Consider the following 21204-nt stretch of genomic DNA (forward strand, 5'->3'; position numbering starts at 1 on the left):
GCCGCTCCGCCCCCGGCTCCCCACGCTGCCGCTGACCCCGCGGCGCCGAGCTGCTGCCCACGGGCAGGATAATGCGAGGGCGCCTCCCTTTGTCACGGCGCTGTCGGCAGCCCCGGGACGGGGCGGTTCCCAGGGTCTCATAAGCGCCTCTGAGTTTACGTTCCCAATAAGGTAACGCGATGGGGAAGCGTTATCCCCCTTCCGTACTGTGAGAGTTAGTTGATAAGTTTTGCTGCAGCTAGTTTGTATGTTTAATTGTCTGGTAATATAAATCTGTCTTGTATCGAATCGTAGGATAGTTTGGTTTGGAAGGGACCTTAAAGATTATCCAGTTCCAACCTCCCTGCCAAGGACAGGGACACCTTTCCCTGGATCAGGCTGCTCAAAGCCTTATCCGACCTGGCCTTGAACACCTCCAGGGATGGGGCATCCACAGCTTCCCTGGGCAATCTGTGACAGTGCCTCACCACTGTCATAGTGATCTGCCCCTCTCCTGTTTATACCCCTTCCCCCTCGTCCTATCACTACAAGCCTTTGTAAACAGTCCCTCCCCAGCTTTCTTGTAGGCCCTTCAGGTACTGGAAGGTCACTATAAGGTCTCCTTGGAGTCTTGTCTTCTCCAGGCTGAGGAAGCCCAACTGAGCCTCTCAACTCTCTCCTCATATGGGATGTGCTCCAGCCCTCTGATCATCCTTGTAGCCCTTCTCTGGACCTGTTCCCAAAAGATAATATGCAGACAATCTCCAGACATGGATGAATAGCCTGAAAGACTGAACACTGTCTTAGAGTTGCAAGAATTTATTGATATGCTCAATTGTCTTGCAAGATGTAGTTCTTTTGGGTCAAGAGATAACCTGTCTTAGGGCTGTGAGAATTTATTTATATGCTTAATTGACTTGTGAGATGTAGTTGTCTTGGGTCAGGAGAAGGAAGGCTCCAGGCATGGTTGGATAACCTAAAAACATTCTTTGAGGACTTACATGGTTCTTTGTCTAAAACTAGTATATATCCACTGCTTTTGTAAGAGGGCATGCCTATTTTAGAAGGGCATCTGATTCAGCGCTGAGTTGTAAAATAAAAATATTATTGCCTTTGCTCGAAAGACTTTGTCCTTTTCAGTATTTTACTAGTGAATAAGTGTTTCTCACAATAAGGCCATAAACTTGGCAGGAAGGAGCTCACAGGGGAGTTCCACCCCTCTGTCATGGGCAGGGACACCTCTGGCTGGATCAGGTTGCTCAAAGCCTCATCCAGCCTGGCCTGAAACACCTCCAGGGTGCCTGCTTACTGCAAGCAAGAAGTTGTGCAAAAATAAAGTGCTTTATGTGCTCTTCCGGGGAAAAGTTGCTCCAGATTGTGGTATCTGATTTTTGCCCTGCAGCTGACTTAAGCTGAATTTTTTGTGGTTGAAGAAATCCTGCCAAGGGACAATGGCATGCCTGGAGTCATACACAAATGTTTTGGCAGGAACAAGGAATGTAACCTGATGCAGTGCTTCAACTGCTTCTCCTCCTCCTCTGTCTGCTCAGGCCCTCTCCACATCACACTCTCCCTGACTATTTCAACACACCTCAGTTGGGCATCACTTTAAAATTGTTACATGTAGGGCTTACAGAATGAGTCTTTGGAGCATGAATGGAGTTTTGTGCCTTTTAAAAGTAATAAGCACACGCTGTAAGTAACAGTACAAGTCAGATGATATGAAGTGCCTTTCCTCTGACCTCTGGAACTGAAAATTTGGGCATATGATTTGCCCCTGTTGCTGAGCAGAGGAGGAGGAAGCGATCTGTTGAAATTCCAACAGGACTAAAGCATGCAAAATGGGAAAGGATAGCAAAGAGTATTTTCTCCTAATGCTCTAACATTACTTCTTTCTAGCTGTAAAGGAGAAAAGCAGAGGCAAAACACTGAATTTTACACATTTATTTTCACTGGAAAATAAAAGAAAGCTTTAGGTTCCTGGTCACAAATGATTAATTCTCTCTCACAAGAAGGAAAACAGAACAGTAGATTCCAAAGTCCTCCCAAAAAAAGTCTCTGGGTTAAAGGTGACTAGGCTAGAGAGCCTAGGCTCTCCCATCTAAATCTATGGTTACCTTTTATTTCAGTTGTTGTGGCCAGTTAAAGTTTTATTTATTTTTTTGTTTATCTGTTTTGGGGTTTTTTTGGCCAGGATAGTATTAGCTGGATTAATTCCCTCTGGCTCACCAAGCAGCCAAACAAACACTGGTGCCAGCACAAGACAGGTGGTGAGCACAAGTGGTGAGGAAAGGGTAAAACCTGCTTTTATAGGCAGCAGTACCATCTGACCATAACCTACTTTGCTTCTTTATGTTTTTTTTCTGACATTGCAAGGAAAGGAATGATTTAAGTAAGCCATCCACATTGTACTTCAAGTAGCAGCTTGCCATAGACAGATCAATTCCAGACTTGGGTAACTGCAGGTCAAATGGGAGCTAGAGGTAAGGGATAATTCCAAAATGAAATGTAAAGGTAAGGAAGTTTATCCTGTATAATCCAAATGGGAAAGTGAACAGCTGAACTTTAAGAAAATAAGGGAGAACAAAAGGTAGGAGAGAAAGGAGAACAGGAGGCAGGAGAGGTTAGGGAAGCATGGGAGCAATGTCCATTCATTCCTGAACCAGAACCAATGGGATGTGCTTGTCCTGCCAGTGCCTGTAATTGACAGGATCCTTCTCTCTCCTGATGAGTGTTCAACAATCAGTCATCATAGTTGCATTTGTAATTAAATAGAGAGGAAAATGCCACTTGCCTGTTTGCAAGGTCTTAAAGCTTTTAAAGGGCACCAGACCACAGTACCACAGATTACAACAGCTCTCCTAGGTTCTCATTTAGATTAGGCATTGTTTTGCTTGCAGTGTTAAAAGCACAGGGTATTTAATGCCAGCTCTGAAGCACTTGCAATCTAAACATTCAATTCAGATGCAGGACAGCAGAAGAAAAGATTATTCACTCTTCCTGCTTTTAGTTATTTACTAGTTTATTGTCCCATATGACGGAGGATTGAAGCACAGAGAGGTGAAAAGATCTCCCCTAGGTCACACTGGAAGTCTCTTGGTGACAGGTCACAGTTTCAAAGTTCAGCTCTAGTTTGGCTATTTTTGATGAAGCACCAGTTTTCCAGAAAAACAAACCCTAGTGTTAAGGGACACAGTCTAAATAAATTTGCCCAGTAACCTTCATACAATTACAACATATGTTTTGTGTGTACATTTTAATTTCATTTAACTTTTAGTTTGTATACAAAGTTTGTATTTAGATAAGTCTGAGATACCCCATTACTTGCATTTGTCCCATCATTGTTCCAAAACACATGAAAGTAGGTATGATTTTCCTGCCGTTTCTGGTTTTTTTTTTTTTTCAGAACTACAATTAAACCTGCTTAGAAACAGAGATCCTTTAACTCTGTTAAAGGAACCCCTTCCCACAGCAAAATTTTGATGGTTTAATGGTCTGATTATGGCTGTAGTCCTAAGGGAATAAACATCACGAAACCTAGGAAGGGAAGGAAGCCCATTACACTTCAAGAAGATGGGTTGTAGGCACGAGTACATAAGGTAAAATGTGATCTGTCACTGTGTTAGACCTGGTAGATCAGATCTTTGGACTGTGGGATGGATATACTCTAAGCATTATTTCACATGGCTGTAATGGAGAAAAAAGAATTAGTTGTCCCCTTTTGCAAAATACAGAGAGCTACTAGAAATAAATGCTGATGCATACACAGTGCTTGAAGATGCTGAATTAAAATGCCAGTTCACATATATTTTAATTCTGTGCTTATTCATCTGGAATGTCTCTTTAAACGGGAAATACATCACACAATAAAGAAAAATTATCTTGGAGTGGCAATTCTGCAGACTTATTTTACCTCAGTTTCATTTGAAGGAACGATTCCTTATTTTTGTCAGTGGGACTAGTTTCTGTTCAGTTTTTCCTTGAAGATTTTACTGTGTTATACAGAATAATAATAATTTTACTGTGTTATTCATGATACCTAAGTGCTTTATAATGTAGTTAATTAAAAAAACCCCAAATATACATCACATGCATGTACGCACAAGTTTGCACAGCGATCACTTGCATGCAGTTGGGAGTTCCTAGTGGTAGTAGAAGAGGTAACAGACGGAAAACTTTTCCTTTTTAAATGAATCTTTCTTATCAACTCATCATAATAGCATGCATTTTCAAAATAGTCTTGATTTACTCTCTGTTTTGGGGCACTTGGGTGTGAAGGTCCCCCCAGTATCTCCAAGAGCATGTGCAGGCATGCAGAAGCTGAGCAAGACAGCACATCTAGGAGCCATAGCAAGTGAAAAAATGGGACTTCTTCCTATGAAGCTTCATTATGGTGGAGCGAGGTCTTTGTTTCAGTGTTTGGGACCACAATGAAATGTGATGATATTATTTAATGAATTTCTTTGATATCAGAGGACATATATGGTCACAAATTTTTCCAGTTAAGTGAGTAATAGCACTCAGTTTGCAGCAATTAAATTGCATTGATAGCCCTGGCTCACTAAAAAGTTCAGCAGAAATGACAACTGCTAAATAACGCAAGAAGAGAGAAATGGGGCAATACAGTATGATACGCACCTATGGGTCTGGCAAAGGACCTGGCTCAGGAAGGACTTTCCCTCCCTCCCTCCCTCCTGTGCCCTCAGTGACTCTTTATATCCTTGCACACACAATGATTTCCTCTTTTCCCCACTGGGCCAATGTGACTGTTGGGAGGGCCTCGGGGGATCGCTGTCATCATCTTGGTAAAATATGATCTTAAAGAAAGGGGGGGGGAAAAGGGAAGAACATCCTAAATCTTGTCAAAAATCCTTTCCAATTTCATCTTTAAATTATCAAAGAAATATTTTTAAACATTTTGTATTCCATTACAATCCATTTTGTACACCTTCCATGGGTAAGTAAAGTCCACAAGGACCATTCAGCCAATGCCTTCCAACTACAAGCAAAAATATATAGAATTGAAAGTTTTTATGATTTACGGACAGTGATTTTTATCAGTTAATTAATGTCCACACAATAAGGATGATTTATTTTCTCTGAACTGGTTAACTGTTCAGCAAATTTAGTAGTCCTAGGACTTTTGTGTATGGATTTTGTTCATTGTATGTCTGAAGAATCTAATATGGCTTTGTCAACCTAACACCTCTCCAGACACTTAAAATAGTGCAGGCACCCCCTGTAATCACATACTGTAGCGTATCTGCGTGAAGAGTGACATGTGCCACTGTGTTTTATCTAGTTACAAAGATTTTTATAGTAATGCTGTATACTATACTGTGTTATGTTACAGTAGGATTTTTAGTAGTGCTTCATGTAGAAACACATACTCTCTCTAATGACTTCTGAAGTAGTTTCACAATTGCAGGACTTATTACGTCTGTAGGAGCTGATTCCAGGTTTCCTCTTATGCATGTCATATTTGGAGAAAATACGATACTATTTGAACCCCCCACCTATGGGCCCTATGGGCATTGCTTACACTGAATTTTACTAAAGAACAGATTCATCTCTCCCATTCCCTTTCACCTCGACATTCTCTTACATGATCCCACATTTACCTTATTAAAAATTATTGTCATTCTGAAGACAGACCAAATGTATTTTTGCTTGTTTTGCAGAAACATACTTCTGCCCATACTCTCTAGTACAGTCACAGGCTTCCAGCCACTGCCTTTGAAGCAGATTGCTGATGTAAAGGGTCAAGGTTGATCAACTGCTCACCTTTTTGGGAAGTGACCATTGATATCTTAACTAACCTTTGCCAGGTTGCACTCTGGACCTATCCTGCTCTGCAGTTTACTGAGCAAGCTTTGTGAAAAGTACTGTGAACACAGGTAAGCTTCCAGAGAGCGTTATTTAACATATTTCCCAGTACTAAGTAATGTTTGGCTCCATCTCTACAGCTAAGTCCAAGGAAGAGCACGCTGCAATCAACCCATTAGAGACCTGCGGTGATATTGATGGAAGGTGGCAGGTACCCAATGAGACAATGTAGGGCAGCATCTTACCTTTAATGATATTGGCTTTGTGGGGAGAGAGAAGAGAACTGTTGGCAGGTGCAATGTGTCAGTATATATTTAAATGCTGGGGAGACTCCTGGAGTCTCCCTGGTCACAGCTTACTTCACCTGACCAGCATATGTCCTGAGAGATGGCAAGGGGCAGCAATACAAGAGCCTCTCATCAGAGAAGGCATGGTAGCTTAGCACTCTGTCAGCCTGGGGAGACTTGATCATGAAGGTATTCAAGTATCTATGCCAGGTTGATCGCAGAGAAACATTTCCTTAAAGGTATGTATTTCAAACCGGGAACTTTTCAAAATGTGAAAATAAACCTTGTTACCTTTAAAATCACACTTGGTGGCACGCCAGGAAGAAAGGGTATGCTCTGAGTCCCAAGGGCCCCTTGACTCTGCTAATCTCTTCCTGTGGTTTTGCAGGGGAAAAAAATCATTGCTGAAAGCAAGGACGGATGCTTGTCCTGTGCTTAGTGAATAGGGTTACATTTTACAGTAGTGAGCCTAGAGGGTGCACACAAAGGTCGGGTAAGACATCCATGGACACATTTTGAATCTTCTCTTGTAACCTGTAAAACAACATAATTATACAACCAATCAAGCTTCTATTTTGGTTTGTAATGCTGTAGGCAAAGCAAAGTGAGCCATGAGCTTTAGCATAACTGTACCATATACCTTTGATTTGAATGTAACAGGTGCCCACTTATAGTTTCTATAATTCTTTTGGATTATTGTGAGAAGCTGTTGTTTTCTTTAGTACATGCCATTGCAATATTCTGAAAGAAGAATCATTGGAATGCTTCATGGTTGGCGTTCATAATTTGACCTGGAATGCTGCAATGCAATCTCATTGCTCCAAAGTTGGGTCAAACCAGTGAAGATAAGAAGACATTGCTTTCTGACTATCTAAGTTCCTTTGTTTTGGATATTGATGCTCCTCTCCTCTAAGAAAAGAAGCCAAGACATATAAACTGTTCCCCAGTTCTTCAAGTCACCTCTAAAGCAAGTTTAAGGTGTAGGAGGAAAAGCTCATGTCCTCATTGTTCAGGTTGACTTCTTCAGACACCCCTCACCCACCACAGACACCCACTGCTGTCTGCATGTAACACAGACTCGCAGCTTCGACTCTGTGACTCGCACCCAAGCAAAATGCCTGCAGAACAAGGGACCTGAACCCCTCCTGGTATGGTGAAGGAATAAATAGAGGGATGGAGGTATTCCCAAGTGCTTGTACTTGCCTGGGAAGCTATTTTCATCCCCCACCACAGTCAGCAGAAATTTTCCTCCAGAAGCAGTTTAAGGCGTAGTAAGAGATGCTGGCTTCAGATGCTAACCCAGCTTCAGATTTTTGCCCATGTTGGCAGTTTTCAGTCCTGCATCACTGTTTGCTGCCACCTTTTCTGTATTGCTGCAATTGCACTGGGGACAGGCTCAAAAGCAAATCCCTGTTTTCGGGGAGGTCATTTATATCAGTTCATTACCCGGCCACATGGCAGTGACAGCAACATGAGAATGGGAGTGCGAAATTCCGGTGTGGGTATACAAACTCCTTGAAGCCACTTCCACCATTAAAGTTCTCATTTACAGAGCAGCTAAGGGTGAAGCTGCTGAGCAGAGCTGAGTGAAAGGAAGTAAGAATGGACAAGTCTCAAAGCACTGCCCTCCACCCATAGTCATGCCTTGCACCCACCAGCTTTAATGCTTCTCTAATCTCTTCCTGACCTGATTCAGCTCATTAAATCAGCTGAAAGCTATCATTTTTCTTTCTTTGAAGTAGTTTTCTGTTCATTAGCCAGCTGACTGGGCTCAGTGAAGTGTCCAGCAAACACCAGAGGCAGCTCAAGAGGTGCTGGGATGAGTAGGCAAAAGGAGAGGGATGAGTAGGCAAAAGGAGAGTCCCTTCCCTTTGTTGTGGCTGAGAAACGCTCCATCAGCTCTCTGCCTCTCCTCTAACTTAAGACTAAATTAAGCCTGTGTTCAGAGCTGCCTTTAGAGACGATAACACTTCTCCAGACTACAGAACGAGCTGGGGATGGGGATTAGCTTCACTCAGCTAAATTTAGTCCGTGTCTATACCTCTTCCTGTACCCATTGTTGTAATCCCAGCACTTCTTAATAATAATGCATGTACATAAACTATTGTAAGTTGTCTTGAGCAACATAATCAGCCCCAGCAGCGATATCAGCTAATACCAGCTAGATAAACGTGACATTTTTTTCCTTGGTACGTGCCAGAGATTTACTGTTTATATGTAGCTTGAACTCTTGAAACCTCTGTGTCATTGTAAATTTACTAGGTAATGCTGAGACATATGCATGTAGGCAGCAGGAGATTTGATAGGTTCAGAAAGCCACGAGCTCCCTGTAACTCGTTGATTTGCTTTTTAGCACCTTAAGAAAAGTAGGTAGAAATTTACCTTTCCTGGATTTCAATTTTAGTGATCAGGACTTCAAATAGTAATTAAAATGAATGGATTGAATAAGGTGCATGTTAGATGGCAGGGTCTTTTTGGCTTACAAAAGTGCAGCTAGAAGTGTTTTATTTTGAACATTTAAAAACATAGGCAACATTTTGCATGAAAGTCATTCTGAAAGCAGATAAAACCTGTATTTTGTATGTCCATGAATTTTCTTATCCTTTTATAACTTGATTGTGACTGCTTTGCCTGCTTGGGCTGGTTCTATGCCTGAGAGATGGAGGCACTTATCCTAGCTATTTTGAAAAGTTCATAGAAACAACCAAAAAAATTAATGAACATTATGTAATAGATATTAACCCCCTCATTTTTTCCAAATCATCGCTTTAGTTACAGATCTGCATTCTACTCATTGCTGTCTTCAGTGATTGTCGTATTTATTTATTTATTTATGCATCATTGAATAGAATAAAACCCCTTAGAACTTATTATACCCTAGACTTATTGCATACCTTTCTTCAGTACAGCTGATGAACCTTGCAGTTGCTCATTTTTGCAAACCTATTCACATTTGAAATTATTGAATATACGGTTGTGCTTATTGCATGTCAAATCATATTATATCTGCCTGTATTATTACACAAATGATATTCCAATATCATTGCAGCTGTTGTACCTACTTGGGAAGTGGTGCTTATCTTTCAAATCAAATACATATCCAAAACTGATTACCTTCCACTTCCTTTTTAGTTGTTTCATCATTGTACAAAACATAATTAAATTGTCTTGCCATATGATAGGAAGTACATTATGAGGACATTTACAGCACTACATCCCTGATGGTTACTTCATGTAATAAAGGAACTTGACATCTGTCCCTGTTTGTATAAGGTAATTGTTTGCTGTCATGAGTTCTGAATAGCAACTGAGCAAGCTGCGTGAGCATGGATGATTACCTTCATCCATTGCCTATCGCTGTTACTCTGTGCACTAACTCTTTTATCCTAGTTCCCTCTGTGCTAAGATTTCATCCATGCTAGAAAGGATTTGGTAGTGCAGTTAGACTGCAGCAGTAACACTTCCAAGAAAGGACCAGGGCTCTGCTTTATTTTTGGTGTAGTATATGGCAAAAAAGTACAGTTGTGACTTCTGGACAACTTCCCTGTTATGTATCATTTGTGAGTTATTATGTTATCTAAATATCAATTATAAGATGGTGGCTATTAAAGGAAAGCAGAAAAAATATGCAGAAAGACCTTTGCCCTCTTCCACTTGCTTTTGCCATGGAAAATGTCTGTAGGCACTGGGCTTGGGCAATATTAGCTTCCATGGATGGCTAATGAGTGAAGAAAAGCAGCTCATTGAGTGATCTGACTGGCATAGGGCTGACACCGTGATTCTGAAATCTGACATGACAGATTTGATAATGAACTGTTGAATGTAATTGGAGAAAACACAAATCCTTACAGACAATAATTGCAGAATATCAGCCCCTGACACTTGATCCTGAGGGCAATTTGACTAGTCCTAAAACACAGACTAAGAGGATGAAGTCCCTGTAGAGGTGCATGCCTTTCACTAAGATTATAAAGGGTTCTGGTCAGCTGGCTTAGGAAACTTCCTAATGGGGAAATGTAGGAGAAATAAACACTTTAATGATGGGATTTGTCTCATCTTCCTTTAGATAAACAGAGCATAGATGTCTACCTGTCTAGTCACCTTACAGTGCAAGGAAAAAGAAGAATTGATTCATCTTTTCTAATCTAGATGTCATGGGGGAAAAATGCATTAAGTCCTAGAATTGTGTTTTTACTTCGCTTTGCTTCACTCCAAAACTGAGCAGAATCTTTGTAGGAGGGAAGATTAATTTTCAGTGTGGTCAGTGACAGAAGAAAAGTGGACAGGGACATGTAATGCAGGGGAAAATGAGGAGGTGGGGACACTGCTTTCAGTACTGGTCCTTAGTGCAGCGTAAGCCAGTCATGAAGCTGCACCTTCAGAGCAACATGAAGGTCATACATTCCAGCTGAATGCCAGGCTGCAGCGGCCAGTCAGCATGTGCTCCTATTGTGCCAGTGCCAGGTTCAAAGAAGAATTATTTTAGCCAAAGCAGCTGCCAAGGTCAAGTGACTACCTGGGTATTTATAACAGCAGGGCAGTGTCATTAAGCAGTGTTCAGTGCCCAAACTTATGAAAGAAAGTGAGCGGGTCTTGGAACGCCATCTCCAGCTCAGGTTCCTTCTGCTGTTCATGTGGTAGATGTCTGGTTTACAGCTATAACATGACCTCATTATCAGATGTGAAAAAATGAACTTGGGTTGGGTTACTGTAGGGATGAGACACAGTGGATTCCTGCCAAGTGTGCTCTGTAAAACTGGGGTTGGCCAGTCCTTAGGCAACTGATCAGGATGAAAAAATTACACTACTGAAGTCCTCACAGAAATAGAAACAGAGAAAATCAAAGTGTTTCTGCCTGTTAAGGGTCTCAGAGGTACCAGTTCTGGGAGTTTTATGATCTTTAGACCATTGTGCTTCTTCACTGGTAAAATATTGTATAAGGTAGCATTTGGTGTTGCAAAAGATTGTGGGTATTTCTATGTCAAACAGTAAGGTAACAGCAACATCTCTTAAATAAGCAGTTGTGAAGTACATGTGTCAGGAGCCACTGAGGTTGTCTAATTATGTAACCAATCATGTTTGTCTTCACTGATGCTACTATATACCTCACCTATTTCAGATATCTGAGTCAAGAAATAATGCGCGCTTTCCTACTGAGTTTCATATAAGCCCTTTATTGCTGCCACTCCCACTTTGAGTCTGTCTCCCAGTTACTCTGATCCCTTTCCAACTGGTCTGAAGATTGAAAAACATAGTGGAGATAGCCCAGCTTCTGCTGATCTATGGTTTCCTTCAGGTGGAAAATGAAGATCAGCACCACGCAGCTGGATGGCTGTCTTGGCAGCTGTCTTCAATGACAACTTTCTGGTTTGTGCTTGGAGGGATAAATTTGTTAGCTAGCCAGCTCAGGGAGGGCCAGGGCAATGTTTATTTTCCTGATTGGTATCTTTTGCTTTATGCTCTATTTGGAACTTCAGCCTAGAAGTCAGTGGAAACTCCAATGGGAACAAAAAATGTTACTGTTTTTCATGCTCTTGATTACAAAATCTTATTCAAATTTCCAGGAACAATCATAGCACAAGCAATATTATATTATGGTGTCTCACAGACAACTGTTGCATCTATCTCTGCTCTGTCTATCTCAGCTGCCTGTTAGCTTCAGCAATGTTGCCTCCTCCAAAGTCATGTTTCAGCCCCATTTCAGTGAAATCTACTCTGTCCTCAATTCCATGTCAGGTTAATATTTATGTGCTGTGTATACCCAGCTCTGTAGTATTTGTCATGATCACATCTCAGCTGATAATTTATTTTCATGATCTTTTCTATTATCCAGTTACTCTTTTGACCATGGAGTAGGATTTTCTTTTAATCAGTGTCAGTAATCCATATGAAAACTCCATTGTCTTTGATAATAACTGTATTATCAAGACTTAAGTTCCCTTTAGTCCTCCCTTTAGTCATTGCTTCTCAGCCTGAGAAACCTTAGGAAATATTATCCAAGCACTGTCTGATTTTTCATCTTCCCCTTGGCTCCAAACACTTTTCTTAGCATAAATAGGTACTCTGTAAATGTCTCTCTTTTTTTTTTTAATTATTTTGTTCATCTACTAGGTGCAGAAGAACATAAACCCAGAAATGAATTGTTTTACAGACTCTGTGGTCTAAAAGCTTAAAGTTGGAGCTTGAGATCTCTTATGGAGGGAATACATTATTTCATAGTAAACATGTAAACCAAGAGCAATGAGACGGCTCCAGATATGGTTAGACATCTCAGAGGCAGCAGTATCAAGAGATAATGTAAAAGGGATTGCAAAGGTTGTGTCAAGGATTTGTAGTTTATGTATAGTTGGATTTGCTGCCAATGAGGAAGAAAACAAGACTGCTATCATGAAGCAAAAACTTAGAATGTTTAAAGAAATTTATGTCTAATTAGCACTGTGAGTGACAGCTTCTGTCATTATTTATTTCCACTGCAGTTCATGTTATAGCAAGACAGACAAAAAAATAAGGGAATGGAAGGGTGGTAATCACAGAATCTGAGCACAGATGAAGTTGAGAGCGTGATAGAGATTGTAGGGGTGTTGAAATTAACAGAATGACTGACAGCAGCTTATAAAGGCCACCAAGAAAATCATAAGCTAGGGGCTTTATGAGACACAAATTAGAAACGGCCACAGAAGAGAAAGAAACACCACGAATGAACTAAGGATGTCTGTGCAGTGTTCCTGAGTGCTAGGAGTCAGTCTGCTCAGAGATCGCTGGCAAGTCCCTGCACTTCTCTGACACATACTTCTGCATCTGCACCCCTTGTAAAGCACTTTGAGACTTGCAGAAAACAAGCAGGCTGCTGCACTGAATAGATGTTTAAGGGCTGCTGTATATGGTCAGAGCAATGGGTCATTTAGTCCAGTAGCCCGACACCTGTTGTAGTGAAAAAGGAATACAAGAAGTGTGACAAATACTGAGAGAAGGGACTTCTGGTATGTCCTGCTAACTTCCAGCAACCAGTGGTTTAGGGATAGAGTTTGCTGCTAAATTTGTCGTTTGTTGGAATTCACAATGGTAAATTCCTAACAACACCCTGGGGAAGGAGTCCCTGGAGAAACACCAGTGGTAGGAGAGAACAGTGGTTAATTCTTGAGGACAGGTGGCCACAGTTGTTTCAGAATGAGCTCCAGTACAAACCCCCAATCCAGTACAATCTAAACCAGCCACATTCAGAGCACTTTAGTTCTGGAGTCCCAGCATGGAAATCACCTGGGATGTTTGATCTAATCTTATTGCTCAGTAGAAAAATTTTCAGTTCATGACTATATCTCCTTTGTAGTAATTTCACATTACAGGTAAAGTTGTATAAAACAGGTTTGTTTTAAGTTTCCTTAACAAGGCATCTCCAGTAATAAACATTTAGAAGTAATTATTAGACAAAGCTCAAGCCCCGCTGTGGTACTATGAATGAAGGGAGGTGATCACCTCAGGCATTCTAAAGGGCTCACTAATACAAGTAAGCAGTACCACCACCTGCGTAACTCAGCCCTTCTGGAAGGTAAATCTGCCTTCCTTGGCTCACATGACTCCTTGAAAGGACAAAGGTCCAGTTTCTGCAATCCTGTTGTCTCAAGGGCTTGTGAACTTCTTTACCCTGGGTAGCATCTTGCTCCTCAATTAGTTCCATCTGCCCGATAACATTGCTTGCAAAGTAGTCAGAACTGATATGGGCATCTTAAGCCATCCGAAGTAAGAGAGTCTTTTGGCCCTATGTGGTAGCTGACAATGTGAAGAGGAAACATTAATGTTGGAAGTGCTTCTTGTAGTTTTCCCTTAAAATGAATACAAGTAAATTTCTTTAACAGATAAAAAATATTTCATATCTAGTCACACTTATACTTTCTTCTTTAAAGCAGTAACACCATCGTTTAGACTTGTTTTCACTGTTGAAATAACGCCCCCCCAAGTTGAATGTCATATATTTACATTTTGATGTACGTCATTCATTTAGATATTCTGCCAGTCAGGCAGAAGTAAGCTCTGAGGCATTTAAACAAGGAAAATCAAAAGAATAAGCAACTGCACAAAGCAGTGGTCTTCCTCTTGGGAGTCTGGCTTCACTGAATACAGTACAGTGAAAGGGTTTCAAAGCAGCATCCCAAGAAGGAATAGCAATGATCAACAGTGTTTAGAAGAGAGCACTGTCTATTCATGTACTGTTTCAGTAAAGTAGACTATGGACAAAGTATTAGTGATCCAAAAATGTATAACCCCAATTATTCAGTACTTATAATTAACATTTCTTTTTAATAGGTTGTTCCATGTACAGCCAGGCAGGAACCTTACATAGACTCAACCTTTTGTAACTGCAGCATCTTTTTCAGGGCAGAATGTGAGCCTAAAATATAAATGAAAAACAAAGTAGAGGGAAAATGGTAATGCATGGAATTTGAACAGGTTTTAGTTTCTCAGTGCACATAAACCATCTCCTAGGTTAAACCTGCTGAAGTCAGATTTGCTTCTTCCCCTGCAGAAAGTGAAAACTGGGTAAAAAAAAAATGCATCTTTTAAATTTTCTTCTTGAAATTTCTGTTTCCTTTTTCCCATAGTTACACACAGATTATTCTCTGAAAGTAAACAGTTTGGGAAAGGTTATGTTAAAATTTTACTAGAAGCCTTAACTCAACACACAAAATCTGAAGTGCCTTTGTGTCTGTCCAAAGTCTGTAGTGAGTTTGCTTAGCTATTCCTCTCTGCTTTGTGAACAAGGGCTCCTACCCAGAAGCATAAGCACTCTTTATGCTTGTTGACCCCAATTATACTGGAGATAATCTTTATCTCCAGCACTTAAGAGGGTGACTATGACTCCTATACTTCTTGGAGTCAACAAAAAAATAAACAGTGCTGAAGTTGTTTGTTTGCCCAAAGCCCTCTCTTCTCCAGTGAACAGAGTAGCATACCTGCCTCCTCCTGTGAGCCCTCTGGATTAGAGCTGGGGAGACACAAAGCTCCGGTATTTTGTATTTTCTTTTTCCTCCCCTAGGGCGCTTGTTTGGCTTCACTTCCTGCCCTGTCTCCTAAGAGGCAATACAGCACCAAACCTGGATCATTTTTATAGGTTCCGCTTACGTGTGACTGCTGCTCTGTCCTCTCCTGAGAATTACTGAGTTAACTCATGGGCAATTTCAGTAACACGTAAGAGAGGAGTTGACTTCTCAATACCACTAACTTTCTACACACTCATGGAAAGAGGACCAGGAGAGGAGAGAATTTTTCATTCTTTCTTCCTACACAGAAATTTAATGAGTTTGCTTTTTTTCGTAGCTGTTGAAGAATCCATATGATAGAGACATTTTGGAAAACAGACTTCATTCCTTCATCAGCCTGTAGCATTATTTAACATGTACAGTCATCAGAACAAGCTGGAATGAAAGGATCAGCAGATTTTGTCACTACTGTCACTGCAGGACAGCAATGGTGCCATCACAGGAATGGACAAAGAGTAAGTGTGGGCTGGTACACACACAGAGGCAAAAGCATGCAGTAGAAGCAGAAACTGGGTGGCTGGGAAATACAAAGGAGACTGCGAATAAAACCCTGTCTAGTTTGTTAATTAATCAAAAAAACATTGCCTGTACAGCTTGTTTTCTTTGTTCTTTAGCTGGGACAGGGCCCCGATAAAACAGGACAGGCAATTGTGTAATGTCAGTGCTGCACAGAAGGGTGGTTGGGGCAATGGCAAAACAAAACCTTGAGGACAAGAACCATACTGTAAGGCTGATCTGTGAAGACGTATTACCAATTAGTGCACCAGCAGCGGTGACTGGAGGCCAAGTGAGTCTGAAAGAGAAGTACAAGCGCTGTACAAGAAATGATGCCGAGACAGTCGGCAATAGGGGCTGTGCCTCCAACACTGGTGCATGTGCTGACACAGATATTGCTCACTGGGCTTGGTTCCTGCTGAATTCCATGCCCTCTCTAAGACATCCTCCTCCTAGCTGCTCCCTCAGCCAGTTAACATTCTCTGCTGGCAGAACCAGCAGACTAAGCCAAAATCAGACTAAGCCAAATCATCTTTTGTTTCTGCCTGTCAAACCCAATCTCATTTTTTTCTCATCTCCTGGATAAGATGAATCCCCTCAAACACAGCCTGACAAAGCTGAAAAAGCTTCTAAGGATGGCAAAATGGTCGTCTGTGAAACAGCCACCCACGTGTTCTGTGGCAGGGGCCTCTGCATTTGTCAGTTTTGTATGCAAGAAGTTCAGCCACCTAGAAGGGGCACAGCACAGGCAGCTGAAGAGATGAATGACTAAAGCTAATGGGGAACTTGGGCAGATGGTAAATACTAGATGCACTTAAGACATGCTGGTATCAGTTTGGATGGATTACTATTTGCATCATTTCTACTCCTTAGATCTCAATAAGCTTTTTCTTTCCTCATGTATTCAAAACAAGCAGTGATGACAAAACTGGAAAGTATCATGCAACAGGGCTGCATTTGCAAGATTACACGAGGGGTGATTTAATTCACACTGTTTCTCAGAACCAAACTAGCATAGGTTTTGTTACCAGTTACGCTCCTGCTCCCTTAAAAAAATCATCAACCTGAGCTGGTTTTTGCTCTTCCTGGGAAAGAAAATTTGCATTTTGCATTTCAATGAAATGGATTCAGTTTCCTGTGCAAAACCTCTGACTTTCATTTTCTTTTTTTCTTTTTGAACCATCTAAATTTGCATTTCACTGAGTCCTCTCAAGCATTTTCTTTCTCAGCATGCAAAAGGGTTGTGCTGGGGCCTGTGCTGGGGTGCACATCTGGCTCCTGAAGTTGTCTAAGGGAGCCAGGACCAAGTTCCTTGCAGCACCATCCCAGCAGCAGCAGCAATGTCAAATTTTCTCCCAGCCTGTGGCTTCCAGTACGGCAACAGCTACTCTTTTCAGGATGTGTATGTGCATGCATGTATGAATGGAGGCAGGTTGTATTGTGGGGTACAGGCTGTAACACTGGCCTGTCAGAGAGAACCTCATATGGAGAACCAGCTCTTGCAGTACGCTGCAGTTTACTGTGTGGAAGAGGCAGCACTTGGAACTTTTTAAACATTAGTCCACCTAATCCCATCTCAGATGCAGGGATCCCAAAGCAACTGGACTGCCTGACAGACCTGAGCCTGAATGTGACGGCATGCAGCATGAACATATATTTCGCAAGGTGAATTCCGACCAGCATCCTTACTTCATGTTTTCACAAAGATATACCATCTGTCTTCCTGCAGTGGATAAGCAGATTTGCTATCCCTCATTCACCTCTAAGATGGATTGGCTTCCAGAAGTAAGTTGGAAAAAACGGGGTTTAGTAAGGTGAAATCATGTCCATGACTGCTTGTGGCTGGAGAAAATGCTTAAGTGGTATAAGGGAGGAAGGACCAAGAACTGACAAAACATAGTATCTCTGTGTGTGTTATACTCTACAGTCAGGATGTGTCCAAGGAGTTTACATAAAAGATGAAACATTTTGCCAGATGCAGGGCATAGTAACAGTTGAATGGTATTGGATATAGATACCTAATTTTTACATGCTGCATCTTGTGCTTCCTGGGAGTTGCAGGAGCCAAGAGCTACCCCAGTCCCAGTGGGAGAACCTTGTCACCATGTTGCTCTGTAGGACACAGCAGACTCCCAGGCCGGCATGTGGTGAGAAGAATATAAGCCACCAAATGCTACTTGCCCCTCCTGCCTTCCATCCCACCATCTGCCCTGCCTGGTGCAGCATGCCCCAAGGAATGAGCGGTGATAGCTCAGCTGAGGTCTCTCTTCTAGGGTACCCCATGCACAGGTATAAGGACATTGTAGCACTTGAGCTGGGAGATGAGATTTTGGAGAAACTGGGATGAGTATTACTCCCTTGTACTCCAGAAACTGCAAAGCACAGAATATACTATGTGCAAAAAACATGTAGGAAAATGTACACCTCCAAAACAACCAACCCAGTGCAAAGCTTCACACAGAAGACATTAAGAGCAAAGGATTCAATGTGAAATGTAATGAACCACCAGCTGGTCAGTGTAGGGAGCAGAACTTTTACTAATTATAGAAGGATACACAAGGTACTGGGTACCAGGAAAACCAGTAAGGTAGCCAGCAAGCAAACATAAGCCTGCTTGGTCTTCTGGTTGTAGTAACACCTTTCCAAAAAAATCAGCATCTTTCTTTGAAGTACATGAACCCCAGTGAATCTGTGTGTCATGACACTGGAAAATTTCTAATACTGCTAATCTACAAATCCAAGACATTAGTGGTAGCCACAATTTTTCTTCCATGAACTTCATGTTCAGTAAGTATGTGTCTATGATGGATGTACAAATCAAATGTAAAAGATGTCCTTTGTTATTGGAGCACTTTAATTAGAAGGATATTTTTCAGACATCTTTACCTCTCAAGGAAGGTGCATGATGTTTTACATTATGGATTTTCAAAATTAATTTTTCTTTATCTTACTGAGCATGAAATAAAAGAGCTAATAGTGTGAAGTGTATTTTAATTTTTGGCTGTATATTTTTGTGGTTTGGTTCCTGATCAGAAAGCCAGATGGCCTAAAGAGTCTGGTAAATGATACACAGAGCCTTTCAATCAGCTCAAATCCTGCTTTGGTTGCAAACAGCCAGATTCATTTAGTTACCATTCCAAACTGTCTGTCCTTTTCCACAAAAATAGGTGGTCTCTGTCCAAGTTACCAAACTAGAGGTCCGTGTTCAGCCATCAGGCAGTACACACAGATGATAAAGAAGACAGCACGGGAAAGCAGAATAAAATCTTGGCAGGAAGACACAGAGTAAATTCCACTACTCAGTAACTTTACATCATGTGTGTTTTTCTTTGTAGTGATATAGGCCTAGAAAAATAATTTTTAGGTGATAAAGGTGGACTGCTGCATTCAGAGGTGTCTGCACTGCACAGGGATGCACAGCTCAGAAATCTTATAGCGGGTTGACAGCTCTGGTTAAAATACGTTAATAAAGACATTTATGAAGATCCACACAAGGGGGGACTGTGCTTCAAGAAAAAACAAGTTCTTCCAGTGATGGGAGAAGTGATAAATTTCACTTCTAATGGCTCTGTCATCTGTGGATTCTCTAATATCTAGTTCAGGGTAAGTTAATCAGCCTTTCCATCGCTCAGGGCATTACAAGGTCTCTCTCCTCTACCCAGTCCCTGTCTCATGAAACTGCTGCAACCCTCATTTCTCTGTCTTCTGTCAAATTGGTTGAAATTGGTTAAGAGGTTCAACGTTATGGAAGGAGAAGGAAGGAAAAGATTAAGACAGGATGGGTTAGACAGCCTGATTCTCCTTAGCCTTCCTTCCCTGAGGAAACAAGCTGAAAAGCCTCATCAGTGGTACTTAAAGCTGTCTACTCCAAATAGCACTTTGGAGTTTAGTTTCCAGTACTTTGTTGTTTATGATGTAATGCTTGTGATGGCAAAAAAAAAAGAAAAATCCAAACAAAAAACCCACTGGTTTTAAGTTGGAGCAACTTGAGATTTTATTTAACAAGTCTGGCTGGCACATGCTGGCCTTGTGAAAAGCTTATTTATAATTTATCTTTGTCCGTTAATGGTTTTATCTGTACTTTCTTTGATTTTGATATTACTGCACCAATTTCAATTAGATGGTTACACCTGACAAGTGTAAAAAAAAAAAAAAAATTGGGAGGATCAACACCATAGCAACCCACCAACTCAGCAGCAACAGATGATACCTTCTTAGTAACACACTTAAAATTGTTAAGAATAACAGACTTTCCTTCCACTAGGGGAGATGATTTTAGACACCAGCCCCATGCCAGCACCTGTTGCAGAAGGAATGAGTGAGAACCTGTTTTAGAGGCAGATGTGGGCTAAAGTAAACAGCAAAACTGTAAGTTCAGATGAGGGCAATGCCGAGGGAGCTGTAGATCTATGACACCTGTGTGGCTGACCAGTGAGGCAGATTTGCTTTGCTCTTTGGACTGATGCTACATTTGAAGTCTGGAAAGTGCTGATGCTCTCCCTCAGTTGTGTCTTTGCAGCATCTGAAGGTGGTTAGCTCTTTGTTTATAACTCAAGCTAGATTTGAGAGGAAGGGCTGCATAATGCAAGGCTGTGTACCTGACAGAGCCTGGAGATATCAAACATGTACTCAACAAAGCCCTTGGACTCACTTGGCTTTGCAAACCGTCCAAGCTGCCCCACGATATAGCCTACTCCTGCAATCAGACCCACATGCAGAGCAGCTTATGAGTCAGGGCCAGGAAACCTGGTACGAAGTGACTAACCATCAGCTATGTGACACCTACCCTTAATACAGAAGAAAGAGTATGGGGTTCAGAGCCAGCTTTTGTCTAAATAAGGAGACCGTAAATGAGATGATACAAGACAAGCCCTGGAGATGCAATCATGTGTGGCTATGAATTAAAAGTTATGTAATCAGGTGGTGGTTACTGATAGCCTGCTGCTGTGGCTTGAGTACGTCTGTTTATGATCTGGCAGGGCTATTCCCCTTCAAAGCCTCTTTGTCATTTCCCTGTGGGCTTTCCAATGTTCATGTGAAAGCACAGGGATGCTTCACCTCTGAGACTGCAGGATCTGACCCTCTAAATCACGTTACTCCAGCCAAGTAGTTGTCCAGCATTCCTTAGTAGATAATGTTTGGTGTTAACGGATGAAAAGAAAAAAAAAACCAAAACACTAAAGAAACCACTTAATATCCAATATTATTGAAGCCAGATATTTTGGGAAAGAACATGTTTTGCTACTCCCTAGCACTGCATCAGTATCCTACCTGAAGTCAGAGTTTAAGAGCATGGGGTTTGAATGCCAGATGGAGTGGACCATGTTTGCATTTGGCCACTAAACTTGACTTGGTGCTTTTCAAAACATTTGTTATACACCCTGTGAGTAATGTCCTTTGATTTCATGTAAGGGTATGTTTTTCATATTCTGGCCTTTTGATTCAATTTTCACTTAAAATTTAGTTCATGATAATTTTTGTTAGATTTAATACAGTGAGGACAGGAAGGAAAAAAGAAGAGAATATGAAAGTACAACTGTTTCTGTTAGTAGGTAAAATACGTCCTGTGCATGCAGACAGAG

At 41.3% G+C, this 21204-nt stretch overlaps 1 long non-coding RNA gene across 1 annotated transcript in view; it reads right to left on the reverse strand.

Annotated features, from left to right (window-relative positions):
* Positions 1-4688: 4688 nt before the first annotated feature.
* Positions 4689-21204, reverse strand: part of LOC128849492 (uncharacterized) — a 53641-nt gene continuing 37125 nt past the window's right edge. The window contains exon 5 of the long non-coding RNA XR_008447421.1: positions 4689-7001. This is a non-coding gene — a long non-coding RNA (uncharacterized LOC128849492). The remainder of the gene's footprint in view (positions 7002-21204) is intronic.

Source organism: Cuculus canorus, chromosome 1, assembly GCF_017976375.1.
Source record: "Cuculus canorus isolate bCucCan1 chromosome 1, bCucCan1.pri, whole genome shotgun sequence".
In the NCBI taxonomy this organism is placed as follows: domain Eukaryota; kingdom Metazoa; phylum Chordata; class Aves; order Cuculiformes; family Cuculidae; genus Cuculus; species Cuculus canorus.